Raw genomic sequence first — 16,613 nt, forward strand, 5'->3', positions numbered from 1 at the left:
CCGCTTAACATGGTTAGATCTATGAACAGTTATGCTACATTATCTCTTTCATTTAAGAGTTTAGCGTTAATGATATCGATGCACATTATGAACTGCGTTCCATCTTGGTCTGTCTCAAGGATACTATTTGAGCTGTGTTTTTGACTAAATCTTAGTTTGAATCACATGCACATATGGGGTAGTCTTGCACATGTGCGCTTGATATGGACAAGTAAGTTGGAAGCAGATCATAAGCATGCTTGATTTGATAGCTACTCTAAAAGTCACTAGGACGGATTATTTTATGATCTTAATGATAAAAGTTGATTGTTTACACTCACTATTTATCTATAGGAGAATCATATTATGAATCACATACCAAGTAGCATAGTGTTAGGGAATATGGTATGAGTACCAGATGTACCACATATGAACACACTTATTATAGAGATTGAAAATAATATATGAATTCCCTATTGATGCGTCAGCATCATCTAATACATAGATTCTTGCATCGGTACATTGATGTAGTGGGAGGATTATCATCCAATCCGACAGAATCATGTTTTTAGGTGAGACCATTATGGATATCCCTGTTAAACATGAGTTGGACCCAGTAAGCTACACGGAAGCGTGAACCGATATGGATACAGATCATTTTGGCGAGTTACTATGAAATCAGAGTTGGAATCTATGTATTCTAATAAATTCTGGGATCTTGTAGAACTTTCTAGTAGGGTGATTCCTATGGAAGGCAAGTTAATCTACAAAAAGATACCAGAAGATTTCTTAGTGAATAAATCATGAGTATATAAGGGAATGTCATTATTTTTTCTTAATTCTATATATTGATGACATCCTACTCATTTATAATGACGTGGAAGTTTTGTCATCAATAAAAAGGTAGTTGTTCAATTACTTTTAAATGAAGGATTTTTCAAGATGTAAGCTATATTCCTAGGATCAAGCTTTTGCAAGATCGGGTTAAAAGGAAAATAGGCTTATCTTAATAATCCTACATTGGAAAAGTTTTGACCAGGTTTGGTATGCATAACTCAAAGAATGAGTTCTTACTTTATTAATATGGATTGCTCTCTCTAGTAAGTAGTTTTCCAAGACTAGCAGAGGAGATTGAGTAAATGAGACTGGAACTATATGTTTTGGCATATGGGAGTCTCGTACATGCCATGGTATATACCGAACAGGACATCCACTACATTGTAAGGATAGTCAGATGATATCAGTCCAATCCTGGACTTGATAACTGGTCTGTTGTGAAAAATTTCATTAAGTACCTAAGGAGAATCAATTATATCATACTCATTTATGGATGTGATGATATGGTCCTAGTCAGGTATGCTAGTTCTGATTTTCAATCAGAAGTAGATACTATGAGGTTCATGACTTAGTGTATGTTCACTTAATGGAAGGGAAATCAGTTGGTAGATTGTTAAGCAGATTTCAACTGCTGACTCAAACCTGCAGGTGGAATATATTGCAGCCTTAAAGGTAGCAAAAGAAGCCTATTGGTTTGATCTCACTGATTTAGAGGTTGTGGAGCATACTAGCCTGCCTATCGAGCTATATTGCGACAATAGTGCAGAAGTAGTCCAAACCAATGACCCAAGGTTCCATAGATGAATAAAATACATTGATAGGAAGTATTATGTTCTACATGATATTGTCCGGCAAGAAAATGTACTTGTGGCTAGAACATTGCATTGGAACACAACTTTGTTGATCCATTAACAAAGGTGTCGTCGATCAATAGTTTTGATTAACACCTGGATAACATTGGAGTTAGATGCAATTTGAATTGGCAATGAGGAAAATGTACTTGTGGCTAGAACATTGCATTGGAACACAACTTTGTTGATCCATTATCAAAGGTGTTATTGATCAATAATTTTGATCATCATCTGGATAACATTGGAGTTAGGTGCAATTTGAATTGGCTATGAGGGCAAGTGGGAGCTGTTGGGATTTATATGCCCTGGCATAGCAAATTCCTATCTGGATTATAGTGACATATGTTCCTGACATATCTGAAATATTTATGATTTATATAATTGGTGAATTCAATGTATTATGTTTCGATTCACTATGAAATTGATAGTGTCCCTGTGATTACGAGAAATATTTATATATATGTATGTGATGGCAATCAATGCATGATATATAAATAGTAATTATAAATTGTTCATAGTCGGTAATTATGGATGGACTCATAATTAATTAAGACTTGAACTGGATCCGCGTTAGGTTGAGATATATTGCGAGAGCCGTCGTATGCAATTGCTCCCTATCACCGTCATAGCATTTGACTCTTAAGCATGAGAAAATTATAGACTCTTTTATTAATTAATAATTACTTTGATTTATTCGGCGGATTCTTCGGGATCCTTAGACCGACACTTTGGGTAGTTATGTAATTAATAGTTAGAGGGTTATATTTTCAATATTTGCATCATTGCTACTTGTATTTATTTTGTATTGATTATGGTTGATCACAAAGTAAATTCGAAGGCCTTCGTATGTTTTTAGATAAAATGATTTATTATATATTTATTTATTTAAATTATTATTTTTTCGTCAAACAAATGTTTTATTGTGAGCAAGCCAGAAATAATCAAAGCTACCAAAATAAATATATTAATTAAGTAGTCGGATTGATGACATTATTTATCCGATAACTAATTATGCATAGAGGGGTCAAAGTGCAACATTGACTTAGAGGTTATTTATTATTTAATTGGAGCTCAATTAATTTCTTTTAGTGGAGTAGAAATTAATTTATGAATTAATTTAATTGGGTCCATGGACCGGGCCAATTATTAATTCATTGTAGCCAATAAAAATAATAAGCCCAAAGGATTCTCACTCATAGCCCAACTTGATATTGGAATCATATTAGATTTGAGATATGTGAATTAGAGATTGAGAAGGATTTATAGTTTCCTTTTTCTTATCTTTTTGTTGCCTATGAATATACATGGTCTATGTATATTTTGGGGAGTGATTTTTAGTAGAAGGAAAAAGGAATATATTTTCTCTCTCTAGAAAATTAGGGTTTATGTTCTCATCTAATGTAAGCTCCCACAAGCCTAATTTTCCAAGGTCATTCATGGAGGCATATGAGTGATTCCTAAAGGCAAAACAATTACCAAGAAGATGGAGATCCAAGGAGAATGCATCTTGCTAAGGGATCTACAATAAGTGAGAACATTCACTTTAGAGGAGAGATCTAAGGTTTACTCAAACCTTGATGTAAGTATTCAATCTTTTAATTGAATGATACATCATGTTTTATTTTTGCATAAAACTTGTCTCTATATAATGAATCAAGATCTATGAATTTAAATCCCTCGAAAAGTTTTTAAAACTAGCACGTTTCCCAACAGCTACTACCTGCGCCAAAATTCCACCTTCTCTCGCCCAAACTCTGGTCCACTACGTCACCACGAACATCACTCCGCAACAGACTTTCAACGAGATCTCAGTCACAATGAGAGTCCTCCTGCAGTAGAAGTCACCCTCCAACCTCCTGGTGTTCGGTCTCGGCCACGACAGCCTCATGTGGGCGGCGCTCAACCACGGCGGTCACACCGTCTTCCTCAAAGAAGACAAGTCATGGATCGACCAAATCGAAGCCAGCAAGGTATTGCTACCCACATTAATGGATTACTCGATATTCCACGTGGTCTATGATACTCAGGTGGACCAGGCTGATCAGCTACTTAAGATTTGCATGGGAGATGATGAGTGTAAGGTGGTGGGTGATCCTAGGGTTTCAAGTGTGGGCTTGCGCACAAAGGCCTGCCGAAGGAGGTGTATGAGATGAAGTGGGACCTGATCATGGTGGACGCACCCACCGGGTACCACGACGCGGCTCCGGGGAGGATGAGTGCCATCTACACTGCTGGGTTGATGGCTAGGAATAGAGAGGATGGTGAGACTCATGTGTTTGTTCGTGATGTCGATAGAGTGGTGGAGGATAAGTTCTCTAGGGCTTTTCTTTGTGATGGGTATTTGACTGAACAAGAAGGGAGGTTGAGGCACTTCCTAATTGTAGTGATGCCGAAAGGCTCGAGCACAACTTGTGCTCGAGCTCTTGAGAACTTGTGCTTGAACAAAAAACCCTAGCTCTTGAGAACAAATTTTTATTTTTTTCATTTATTTAGTTATTTATTTATTTTTCTAAAGTTAAACTAAGTCTAACCTAAACTATTCTAACTTAAAAATAGAAACAAAAATACTTAAAGTAAACTAAAAACCTAGAAAACAAAATAAAAACCTAGAAAACGAAAGAAAATAAAGAAAAATAGAAAAATAAAACAAAACAAAATAAACTAAAGTACAAATATACAAATGCTAAGTTTAACGTCGATAGCTCAACGCTAAGTGACCTCTCTAGTTTAAGTAAATAGGATCATGAAGCTCTACGGTCTCCACTGTGCCTCTCTGCACACTACCCTCTATGTAGGGTTTTAGTGTCTATCCATTGACTTTCCATAACTCTCTAGTCCTGGAATTTTGTAACTTTACCGCGCCATGGGGCGCAATAGAAATAACCATGTATGGACCCTTCTAACGTGACCTAAGCTTTCCAAGAAAAAGTTTCAGTCCTGTATTAAACAACCAAACTCTTTGCCTCGGCTTAAAAGTTTTACGTAATATGTGCCTGTCATGGAATGCCTTGGTCTTGGATTTATAGATCTTGGCACTCTCGTAAGCATCATTACGCAATTCTTCAAGTTCAAAAAGTTGAACCTATTAGAGCCAGCGGAGTTCAAATCAAAGTTGAGCTTTTTTATGGCCCAAAGAGCTCTATGCTCTAACTCTACGGGAAGATACCAACATTTACCATAGATAAGACGGTAAGGTGACATGCCAATCGGAGTCTTAAAAGCTGTTCGGTAAGCACACAAAGCATCGTTTAGTCTCAAGGACCAATCTTTACGATCTAACTTAACCGTTTTATCAAAAATGTTCTTAATTTCATGATTGGATTTTTTAACTTGGACACTTGTTTGGGGATGACAGGGAGTAGCAACTTTATGAGTGATGGAGTATTTGAATAACAAAGTACGGAAATACCTGTTATAGAAGTGAGCACCTCCATCACTTATAATAGCTCGTGGCATGCTAAACCGACTAAAGATGTTTGTTTGAATGAACTTAACCACGATTGCGTGATCAGCGGTTTTAGTAGCCACTACCTCAACCCATTTAGACACATAATCAACAACTACAAGAATGTAGACCATTAAAATCAATACCTCGACATAAAAAAACTCAATGATTAAGGTCGGAGTCAAAGGCATCATATTCCTTCTAGAATTTACCCTAACTGCTGACATCAAACACATGACCTACAGAACGTATAGGAATCCCTAAAGAGTGAAGGCCAAAAGAAACCGTACCGAAGAACTTTAGTAGTAGTTTCTTTACAATGAATTAACCTCTACAAGTAAGAGTGTGACAGAAGGTCAGAATACTATGAAACTCACTCTTGGGAACACACCTACGAATGATTTGGTCAGCACAATATTTGAAGAGTTGGGGGTCTTTCCAGAAGTACATCCTAATTTGGGTGAAGAATCGATACTTTTCCTTCTTTGACCAATGCGAAGGAATTTTTCCAATTACGAGATAATTCACAATATCAGCAAACCAAGGCAAATTCTCATGAGAAACCCCAAACAGTTGCTCATCCGAAAAGGAATCAAGAACTAGAAATGAAATTGAGGTATCCTCAATAAGAATTTTAGAAAGATGGTCAGCCACCACATTCTTTGACCCTTTCTTATCCAGGATTTCGTAATCAAACTCTTGAAGCAAGAGGATCCATCGAATCAGACGAGATTTGGTTTCCTTCTTAGATAGAAGATGTCTCAAAGCAAAATGATCATAATAGACCACTACCTTGGATCCTAATAGATAAGATCTTAATTTATCCAAGGCAAAGATAACTGCAAGCAACTCTTTCTCCGTAGTGGTGTAATTCAATTGTGCATCTGAGAGAGTTTTGTTCGCATAGTAGATAACATGAGGAAGTTTGTCTACTAATTGTCCTAGGACAGTACCCATAGCATAATTAGATGCGTCACACGTGATCTCGAATGGAAGAGCCCTGTTTGGAGGATTCATGATAAGAGCAGAAGAAAAAAGAGATCGAAGCTTATGGAAAGATTCAAGGCATAATCCATCAAAGACAAAAGAGTGTCCTTTACAAGTAGATAACACAAAGGATGTGCAATTTTGTTGAAATCTTTGCTGAAACGTCGATAGAACCCAGCGTACCAAAGAAATGAATGCACTCGCCTTATGGAGGTAGGAGGAGACAATTTGGAGATCAAATTTACTTTAGCTTTATCAACTTCAATAGCCCTCTCTAAAATGATATGCCCTAAAACAATACCCTCTTGAACCATAAAATGGTCTCCCTACAACACTGAAGAACTAAGGACAGATATTGAAGATAGTTTTCGAAAGTGGATCCGAAAACAGAGAAGTCATCCATAAAGACCTCGAAAAACTTTTCAACCATATCCGATAAGATAGACATCATACACCTCTGGAATGTTGCGGGAGCATTGTATGATACCCCTCGATTCTAGAGCCATGGGTGATCAAGTCTGAGCACAGATTCGAGGGATACCAGACAATTAATATGTAAACAAGCAGGAATACAAAGAAAAAATTAAGAATAAAATAATAAAGGCTGAAAGAATTCTAAATATTAAATTCTCAAAAGTTAAAATCTAATAATATCTAAACTTTCCAATATCCGTACAACTCGGGAATCCATCTAGTGGACGCCTAACAAAATACCAATGAAAAACAAAGTACGAAAACAAAATCCAAAACTAAAACATGAAAAGGAATTCTATATAGTCGGAGGAGTGAGTGACTGTATCTGCTCAGCAAGATCAAGCTTTAAGCCTGGAACTGACGAACACTTGAAAAAAATAAGAGTAGGTCAGGCCCACTAGCAAGTTCTATCATACTACAATCCATACAGAAACTCGATAAGCAGATACATCCTAGATAGCTTTGCAATAACTAAAGTAGTCCACATAGGTATAAATACACACTATAGGATGCTCACTAGCCCACAGATCTGTCTCAGCCTGAGTAGAAAGTAACATGCAAATCACACATAACGTGGGCATGTATACCTAGACCTACCAGGGGATCAGGTGTCTATGTCCAGTTATCCATCCTAGGCGATGTACGTACCCTAACCATGATCCTGAGACTCAAACTCATATCACGGTACCATAAGTATATATATAAATGATTCATCAAAAGCAAGGTATGTCATTCAATTGTTTATTGACCTGACATAAATATAAGTAGGATTTAACTTTTATAGTTAATCCATCACTTATTTCAGAATAGGTAGGACTTAATGTTTTGTACTAATCTATCCCCAGAATAGGTAGGACTTAGTGTTTTGGCTAATCCATCCCTAATATGCCACCGTCTCATATCGGTGCATATACATATATATAAGTAGGACTTAACTTTTATAGTTAATCCAACTTATTTTAGAATAGGTAGGACTTAGTGTTTTGATCCAATCCATCCCCAGAATAGGTAGGACTTAGTGTTTTAAACTAATCCATCCCTAGTATGCCACCGTCCCATACCAGTGCATACAATCCACCAAACAGTTCAATCATTGATGCAGTATATATTAAATCAAAATATCAATTAATCCAATCTAAGCATAATCAATTTTCAGATAATCAACTATGCTTATAACACTGGTAAAACATAATTAAACAATATTAAATCATGTCAAGAAACAATTGCTAATATTTCAGTAAGCAATTAAATCATTATTCGATACTCAACATGCAGGTTTTTTTACTTAACTTCATGTTGTTCCATTCCTTAATAAATTAATGTAATAATGCTTCCAGGTATTTTTATATGTCAGGAACAAATATTTGGACCATTAATCGCAATTTAAACAGCTTCAGAAAACTCCAAACGGCCAAACAGAACCTAAACCACAGAAAACAAGAAAACTGGAGAAAGAGCTGCCTCCTTAAACAAGGGAGCCATCTCTCCCCCATGGGGAGCCGACTCTCTCCCTTTGAGAGCTGTAAATCCAATTCTGTTCACCTTCTTCGGCTCCGGCGATGTGCAGAACCTTCTGTACTATTTTATTAACATTCCTAGGGTTTAATCTATGTCCCGAATTAATTATAAAAAAATTATCATGCATCAACAACATGAATTAAAAAAAATTTTAGAATCACCGACAACAAGATTTAATTGAAAACATCAATATTAAATCATGTCAAGAAACAATTGCTAAAATTTCAGTAAGCAATTAAATCACTATTCGATACTCAATATGCAGGTTTTTTATTTAACTTTATGTTGTTCCATTCCTTAATAAATTAATGTAATAATGCTTCCAAGTATTTTATATGCCCAGAACAATTATTTAGACCATTCATTGTAATTTAAACAGCTTCAGAAAACTCTAAACAGCCAAATAGAACCCAAACCACGGAAAACAAGAAAACTGGAGAAAGAGCCGCCTCCCTAAACAAGGGAGCCAGCTCTCCCCTTGGTGGAGCCGGCTCTCCCCCATGGGTAGCTGGCTCTTCCCTTGGTGGAGCCAACTCCCCCCTTGTGAGAGCCGGCTTCCTCCTTTGGAGAGCCGGCTCTCTCCCTCTGAGAGCCGTAAATCCAATTCTGTTTATCTTTTTCGCCTCCAACAATGTGCAGAACCTTCTGTACTATTTTATTAACATTCTTAGGGTTCAATCTATATCCCAAATTAATTATAAAAAAATTATCATGCCTCAACGACATGAATTAAAAACAAGTTTATAATCAACGGCAATAAGATTTAATTGAGAACATCAATCAACCATAAAACAGTTTAATTCAACGCAGATAAATTCAATTCAAACATGCTTAAAAAATCAATTTTAACGTCAATTTAAACCCTGGAGACTACCTAGGTATGCACAGAACACAAGTCTAAGGGAAAGAGTTAGAATAGGAACTTGCCTTCGGTTTCAGTTTTGAAACCTTAAACCGTCTTCTCTAGAAATTCCGGCGACCTTAATTGCTTTCACCGACCTCTGTTGCTCCTGGTTCAACCCATGAGCAAGCTTCAATTATACCTTCTTGGTTCAGCCCTTGTCCTTAGCCAAACCTTAACTTTCCCCTCTCTGTTTTTCTCTCAAAACTCTCTGTTCTTTCTATCTGCCTCCACTATTCGTGAATAGGGTTCTCAACCCTTGCAGACACATAACTCATATATATATATAGGCTATTATGAAGACCTAACTCATATATATATAGGCTTTTATGAAAACCTAATTCTAATACCAAACTAATTATGTCGGTTAACCTAATCCACGTGAGTACATAAAAATATAAAACCCTAAACCTATAGTTATATACATAAAAACTAATGATACGAATTTAAAACATTTAATCACAACAAACAATTACATGAATTTCCACATAAGCATCAAAAAATAAAAACAAATAAAACAATTAAATAGTTAAACAAAACAGTTACACAAATAAACACATAAATCAATTAAATAATTAAAAATTAAATAAATAAGCAAATAAGTCAATTAATCAAATAAAAATGAAATAAAATCATTAATTAAATGCTGAGACTATCCTTTTAAAATTAGGGGTATTACATTATTCCCCCCTAACAAAAGGAATTCCGTACTCGGAATTCGCTCTTACATTCTTCCATGATTTCAGGAAACTGCAAGCGAATGTCATCCTCCCATTCCCAAGTAGACTCAGCCTCATTATGGTGACTTTACTGGACACGAACTAAAGAGATAACCTTATTACAAAGAATCTGATCCTGACGGTCGACAATACGACACGGTGGCTCCAAATATGTTGCATCCGGCTACAAGTCAATCTCACCAACATCGATACGCTGATACCAATCCTCATCTCGCAGAAATTTCCGCAATATGGACACATGAAACACATTGTGTACATGCTCCAAATGATCCGGAAGTGCCAACCGATAAGCTACAGCTCCAACTCGATCCATAATCATGAATGGACCAACAAACCGTGGTGATAACTTCCCTTTCTTCCCAAAGCGCATTACTCCTTTCATAGGAGACACTTTGAGTGGAATTTGATCTCCAACCCGAAACTCCAATGCACGAGTACGACGATTTACATAACTCTTCTGCCTACTCTGAGTAATGTGTATTGATAAGCGCCGACTATTGCATATTCAAGCGCCCTTAATTGCATTATTTAAGTCCATTGTTTGTTTAATTATGTAGATTACCTTCATATGCACATTTTTACATATTTTCAGGTTCATTGGCCAAAAAGAAGCAAGAAGGATGCTTTGTGGAGTTTTGAACATCAAAGGTCACAATGCTGAATTTCTGGCAGCAGTGGAACCTGGACTTTGCTTGCCATTTTGACCTTGAAAACTCGAGATCTGGACTTCCATTATAAAATGACATATTTAGAGCTCTGAATTAGCTTTCTAAATCTTCAAACGGTTTGTCATTTGGAGCTTGGAGCAGAGAGTTATGGCCTTGTTACCAGAGGTGCGCAGAACTTCCTGGCAGCAATGAAATTCTGCCTTGATCTTCATTTTCGACCAACCATCCTTGAGAATTGGATCTCCACCAAAACATGAAATATTTAGATCTCTGAATTAGCTTTCTAAATCTTCAAACGGTTCATCATTCGGAGTTTGGAGCGCAAAGTTATGGCTGTTTAACCAAAGTAGGTCTGGGCGGAGCAAGTGAAGCATGGAGCTTTTTACACTAAATTCGAGTGCTCGAGGCCTTGCTTAGAGTGCTCGAAGTTTGGGCAGAATGCCCTTCGGAAATGGCTCATTTCAGCCCACTTGCACCTTGGTTTCTTCATTTTGTTTTCCTCTTTAATGAAGTGGTTGGAGATGTTGGTTGGTAGCCTCTTGGAGTGGATATGATATCTAATAAAGGGAAGCAAGGCCACACATTGACATGAAGCTTCATTCTACAAGATTAGAGGAGAGAGAAGAGAGCAAAGAGGAGGAGTTCTTAAAGCTTCAAGGAGGAAGCTCGAAAATGGAGGGGAAAGCCTTGCTTCTTCCTTCATCTAGGGCCACCATGGGTAACTAAACCTCTTCTAGGGAGGTGATGAAGCTCCATTTTGTAAGCTTTGCTTTGTTTTGATTTATATTTGGGGGTTAATATATGTATGTAATCCTTCCATGAACTAGAGCTCTTCAGTTGATGTAATGAATTTCAATATCTATACATAATCATCTTGAGTTAAATATCTTGTCTTAGATGGTTTTTCTCCTATGATTATGTTAGTACACTGCTGATACGTGAGTTGGGCAGTCAAAACCTTATGAATGATAGAAGGTGTAACCACCATACAAGCCATAAAAGCATCAGACAACTCATCCACGTTCCTCAAAGCATTCCACTTAGTGGTGAATAAAACAGAAAGACTTGCATCGGGTCGGCGACTGAGTGCATCTGCTACCACATTCGCTTTCCTTGGATGATACTGTATAGAGAAATGATAGTCTTTCACAGACTCTAACCATCGGCGCTGTCTTATATTTAACTCCCTCTGAGTGAATAAATATTGTAGACTCTTGTGATCACTAAACAATCTGAAGGATTCTCCCAAAAGATAATGTCTCCAAATACATAAGCCAAAGACTACAACTGCCAACTCTAAATCATGTGTTGGATAATTAAGCTCATGAGGCTTAAGCTTACGAGACCCATACGAAATCGGTCGCTCCTCCTACATCAAAACACATCCAAGACCTTGCAAAGAAGTATCTATGTAGACAAGATACTCTATCCTACTCTGTGGAGTAGATAGAACTGGTGCAAAAGTCAACCTGCTCTTTAGCTCCTCAAAAGCTTTCTGACAGTGTTCATGCCATACGAACCATACACCCTTCTTAGTTAAATGAATGAGTGATCCTGCTAACTTCGAGAACCCCTGTATGAACCTACAATAATATCCTGCCAATCCGAGGAAACTCCGAATCTCGGTAGGTGAAGTAGGTTATCCCCATTCGACCACTACTGAAACCTTGGCTGGATCTACCGCTATTCCCCTTTCTGACACCACGTGACCCAGAAACTTCACTTCCCGTTGCCAAAATTCACACTTCTAGAACATGGCATACAACTAGTGTTCATGAAGCATCTGCAACACTATACAAAGATGTCTAGCATGATCGTCCTCCGACTTAGAATAAATCAGAATATCGTCTATGAATACAATGACAAACTGATCTAAGTAAGCACTAAAGACTCTATTCATCAAATCCATAAAGACTGTTGGTGCGTTAGTCAATCCGAAAGGCATGACACGAAAGTCATAAGAACCGTATCTAGTGAGAAACGCTGTCCTAGGAACATCTTGCTCGCTAACCCCAAGTTGATGATATCCAGAACGTAGATCAATCTTAGAAAAGTATGTAACTCCCTTCAACTGATCAAAAAGATCATCAATTCTGGGTAAAGGGTACTTATTACGAATAATAACCTTATTCAACTCCCTGTAATCTATATACAGGCGACGCGAATCATCATTCTTCTTCACAGACAAGACTGGTGCTCCCCAAGGTGAAGCACTCCTACGAATAAACCCCTGGTTGAGTAATTGCTGAATCTGATCCCTCAGCTCTCGCATCTTTACTGGTGCCATCCTGTAGGGTGCCCTAGCAATAGGCGTAGTACCTGGAGCTAAGTTAATCACGAAGTCTATTTCTCAACTAGGTGGCAATCCTGGAATTTCCTGAAAAACATCCAGAAAGTCCTGTACAATTGGTATGCTATCCAATGACATAATAATCTCCTCCTTCGTTTCCTCCTCCACATGGAACAAATAAGTGCTAGTGACCCCGTTACAACGTGGCATAGTGACGACGTACATATCCTGACTAGGTATGGTGAAAATAATAGACCTATCAGAACAATCAACTTGGGCATGGTAATGAGATAACCAATCTATCCTACGTAACACAGCATAAGGTGCATATCCAGGACCACTAGATTAGCTAGAAATCTGAGTCTGCAAATATCTAGTGTCACAGGCCCATCACTCTCATGTAAAATGGCAGTATCGCCAATTAGTATTGAAATACCATATGGTCAATCACATACCTATGTCACCAACTAAACTATAAAAACCCAAATGTTCTAAATATTTCTTAGAGCAAAACACATAAGGTAAACACAACACTCCGACAGTTACTCATATTTAGAATATCGCTCTATCTTGAGAATTCTTCTTTTGATATCAAACTTACCATATTGATTTACACAAGTTCTTTTATAAATGCCTTGGTAATCGTCTTGTACCCACACAGCATACCCTTAAGCAAAAACAAAAAAATTTATTTACTTCTCCAGATACAAATCACTCCACTGTGATTTTTTGTCATTATCGTAACATACACATTCCAATATAGCTTAATAAAACCATTTATGTATAAATCACAAAAATTGCTATCATAAAACACAATAGAGATAGCCAAACCACTAGTTCACTTCATTAAAAACTTCTTTAAATCATAAACCTCTAAAAGAATAATTGTCAAATATCCCTTATAATACTACTAGTGTACGTGGTTAAATCCGTAATACACTTGTACTAATGCCTCCACTACTACTAGTAATTAAAATTACTCTAAAAAAATATTCATCCTTAAACTCCGGTACCCTCCATCTTGGATGCTCTGATATCTCCTCCATCATGGTCTTCTTCGGGGTCTTCCTCTCCACTTGGCTCAGCTTCGAGCACCACCGAAGTTGTGTTAGGTCCACACCAGAAACCTTCCTTGACTTATACTCTGAAGCAACACCTATTAGAACCAATTCCTTGGTTTCCAATTCTGCCTTCTTGGTCTGCCTTCGCAGAGGAATCGTCGAAGTAATCTTCCTCTTCTTTGGGTCCTTCTTCGCTTTTAGCGCGGACCACATCCTTTTCCTAATGCCAAACATTCTGAAATTGCAGAATAAACTTGACTTCAGTATGTTCTAAGCGAACCGTAAAGGAATACAACAAATCTTAAACTTAAGCTCTAAACAAGAGAATACGCTATGCGGAAGTCTTATACGATAGAATCCTAGAGACACTGAACCTGGAGTACTCTGATACCAACTGTGATACCCCTCGATTCTAGAGCCACGGATGATCAAGCCTGAGCACAGATCCGAGGGATACCAGATAATTAATATGTAAACAAGCAGGAATACAAAGAAAGAGTTAAGAATAAAATAATAAAGGCTGAAAGAATTCTAAATATTAAATCCTCAAAAGTTAAAATCTAATAATATTCAAACATTCCAATATCCGTATAACTCGGGAATCCATCTAGTGGACCCCTAAACAAATCCCAATGAAAAACAAAGTACGGAAACAAAATCCAAAACTAAAATATGAAAAGTAATCCTACGTAGTCGAAGGAGTGAGTGACTTTATCTGTTCAGTACGATCAAGCTCTAAGCCTAGAACTGACGAACACCTGAAAAAAATAAGAGTGGGTCATGCCCACTAGCAAGTTCTATCCTACTACAATCCATACAAAAACTCGATACACAGATATATCCTAGATAGCTCAGCAATTACTAAAGTAGTCCATATAGGTATAAATACATATTATAGGATGCTCACTAGCCCACAGATCTGTCTCAGCCTGAGTAGAAGGTTACATATAAATCGCACATAACGTGGGCATGTATACCTAGACCTACCAGGGGATCAGGTGTCTATGTCCAATTATCTATCCTAGGCAATATACGTACCCTAACCACGATACTAAGACTCAAGCTCATATCACGATACTATAAGTATATATATAAATGATTCATCAAAAGCAAGGTATGTCATTCAATTGTTTATTGACTTGACATAAATATAAGTAGGACTTAACTTTTATAGTTAATCCATTACTTATTTCAGAATAGGTAGGCCTTGGTGTTTTGTACTAATCCTTCCCCAGAATAGATAGGAATTAGTGTTTTGAACTAATCCATCCCTAATATGCCACCGTCCCATACCGGTGCATATACATATATATAAGTAGGACTTAACTTTTATAGTTAATCCAACTTATTTTAGAATAGGTAGGACTTAGTGTTTTGAACTAATCTATCCCCAGAATAGGTAGGACTTAGTGTTTTAAACTAATCCATCTCTAGTATGCCACCGTCCCATACTGGTGCACACAATCCACCAAACAGTTCAATTATTGATGCAATATATATTAAATCAAAACATCAATTAATCCAATCTAAGCATAATCAATTTTTAGATAATTAGCTACGTTTATAACACTGCTGAAACATGATTAAACAATATTAAATCATGTCAAGAAACAATTGCTAAAATTTCAGTAAGCAATTAAATCACTATTCGATACTCAATATGCAGGTTTTTTTATTTAACTTCATGTTGTTCCATTCCTTAATAAATTAATGTAATAATGCATCCAGGTATTTTTATATGCCCAGAACAATTATTTAGACCATTCATTGCAATTTAAACAGCTTCAGAAAATTCTAAACGGCCAAACAGAACCCAAACCACGGAAAATAAGAAAACTGGAGAAAGAGCCGCCTCCCTAAACAAGGGAGCCAGCTCTCCCCTTGGTGGAGCCGGCTCTCCCCCATGGGTAGCCGGCTCTGCCTTTGGTGGAGCCGACTCCCCCTTGTGAGAGCCGGCTTCCTCCTTTAGAGAGCCGGCTCTCTCCATCTGAGAGCCGTAAATCTAATTCTGTTTATCTTTTTCGCCTCCGGCAATGTGCCGAACCTTCTGTACTATTTTATTAACATTCGTAGGGTTCAATCTTTATCCCAAATTAATTATAAAAAAACTATCATGCCTCAACGACATGAATTAAAAACAAGTTTATAATCAACGGCAATAAGATTTAATTGAGAACATCAATCAACCATAAAACAGTTTAATTCAACGCAGATAAATTCAATTCAAATATGCTTAAAAAATCAATTTTAACGTCAATTTAAACCCTGGAGACTACCTAGGTATGCACAGAACACAAGTCTAAGGGAAAGAGTTAGAATAGGAACTTGCCTTCGATTTTAGTTTTGAAACCTTAAACCGTCTTCTCTAGAAATTCCGGCGACCTTAATTGCTTTCACCGACCTCTGTTGCTCCTGGTTCAACCCATGAGTAAGCTTTAATTATACCTCATTGGTTCAGCCCTTGTCCTTAGCCAAACCTTAACTTTCCTCTTTCTGTTTTTCTCTCAAAACTCTCTGTTCTTTCTATCTGCCTCCACTGTTTGTGAATAGGGTTCTCAACCCTTGCAGACACATAACTCATATATATATAGGCTTTTATGAAAACCTAATTCTAAAACCAAACTAATTATGTCGGCTAACCTAATCCACATGAGTACATAAAAATATAAAACCCTAAACCTATAGTTATACACATAAAAACTAATGAGACGAATTTAAAACATTTAATCACAACAAACAATTACATGAATTTCCACATTAGCATATAATAATAAAAACAAATAAAGCAATTAAATAATTAAACAAAACAATTACACAAATAAACACATAAATCAATTAAATAATTAAACAATTAAACAAATA

The 16,613-nt window shown here is 36.9% G+C and overlaps 1 pseudogene; it reads left to right on the forward strand.

Moving 5' to 3' along the window:
* Positions 1-3,427: 3,427 nt before the first annotated feature.
* LOC132288176 (glucuronoxylan 4-O-methyltransferase 1-like) lies at positions 3,428-4,556 on the forward strand (annotated as a pseudogene).
* The last annotated feature ends 12,057 nt before the right edge of the window (positions 4,557-16,613 follow it).

The sequence above is a fragment of the Cornus florida genome, unplaced genomic scaffold (genome assembly GCF_030987335.1).
Source record: "Cornus florida cultivar Cherokee Brave unplaced genomic scaffold, ASM3098733v1 CherokeeBrave_3.0.0_Hap2_Chr02, whole genome shotgun sequence".
Taxonomy (NCBI): Eukaryota; Viridiplantae; Streptophyta; class Magnoliopsida; order Cornales; family Cornaceae; genus Cornus; species Cornus florida.